Below are 1,543 nucleotides of genomic sequence, written 5' to 3'. Positions count from 1 at the left end.
ATGGTACCAAATCGGCATTGTCTTCTTAAAATGCGATGGGCATACAACTTTAAAAAAAGTTTTAGTACGAGTTTTACGGCATTTGCAACACGATTAGGTCACATAACTGCCGGAGATTAGACGTGTTACAAGAAAGTGACAAATAATACAATAGAAAAAGGAAGAAAGATAAGAAAGTTAGATGTTTCTTAGGAAAGAAGGAGCAGAGCACCCGACAACCGCCCCACTCCTGTTACCTGCCTTGTTGCAGCAAGATAGTTTGAAATATAATATGAATACGTTTTCATTTTCAGCATTAGTTTTAAGCCACAGTCGTGTATTATTATACCCATCAAATTAAAAGGGAAAAAATGAAGATTCAGTATGTACCCTAGCAATAAAGGCAAACAGATATTTCATATTAAAGATGAAAAAAACCCAACCCATTAATATACATTTCTAAAAACCAACAAGGCAGCATCTAACCAGTAGACTTACCAACCTCTACGAGTTAGAAAGGTTCTATCTGCATTAAATGTTTCCAGTCGTACGCTTATCCCTGCTTTGTTGTAGGTGGTTGGCGAGTGCTTTGGTGTGGTTTTCCCGTTATTTCCTATCAAACGTCTATCGTTCTATCTGCTGCACCCCCCGAGACGGACCCAGCTGGCTCACCCCGGACCATCCTCCTCCTCCTTCTCCCCCCCCCCCCCCCTTTCTTTTCTTCTTTTCGTTTATGTTACGCTCAAGTACTAGTAACACCTCTAGTCTTTGGCACTTGTTTATGTTTGCGAGTGCCGTAAAACTCTTATTGAAATTTTAAAATTCAAAAGACGATGTTTTAGTTTCAGTTTTGGTAAGGTTTTTACAGCGCTCGCAACTGCATAAGGTCTTGTGAGGACCAAGGGGTGAATGTCAACAGAGAAGTCCAAACGGAGAATCGGGCTTACTGTGCCCACCTCTCTAGCCTCACAGCACAAAGTCTGCTTCGACCATCAAGGCACCCTGGAAATATCAGTTCTCAAGAGAGTGACCAACATTACACACTAGATTGAGAAGGAAAGGAAAAAATGACGATAGTAAGGATGAGGAGAGAAAAAGCAGCCGTTCCTGGTGTATATGTAAGTGTCATCGATGTCAGAGATATAATGGCCGTGAGTCAAGTCTCTGGTGGCAACGCCCCACCCCACCGACAGTCCAGTCGAAACTGTCTAAAACGACCGTTCCTTGTCTTATACATGTGGCCGTTAAAGCAGGTCCGACGGAATTTTACCGTCCGTTACTCGCCGAAGGTCATCGCTACGATAATTAAGTACGCAGAAGCGAGAAAAATCAATACCTCCGCCTTCAAAGAGGTTCCATTTTCTAAGCTCGCCCCACACCACCCCCACCCCGGAATAACAAAGGCCCTGACCACGTAAATCTCAAAGGACGCCGCGTGTGTAAGAGGAAAAAAAATAATGTTCCAGACATTGTTAGACCTCACTCATCCACTCATCCACTCACCCACTCACCCACTCATCCACTCACCCACTCATCCACTCATCCACTCACCCACTCATCCACT

Source organism: Aplysia californica, unplaced genomic scaffold (genome assembly GCF_000002075.1).
Source record: "Aplysia californica isolate F4 #8 unplaced genomic scaffold, AplCal3.0 scaffold00021, whole genome shotgun sequence".
Taxonomy (NCBI): domain Eukaryota; kingdom Metazoa; phylum Mollusca; class Gastropoda; order Aplysiida; family Aplysiidae; genus Aplysia; species Aplysia californica.
The sequence above is the reverse complement of the archived record's forward strand: the minus strand, read 5'-3'. Positions refer to the sequence as shown.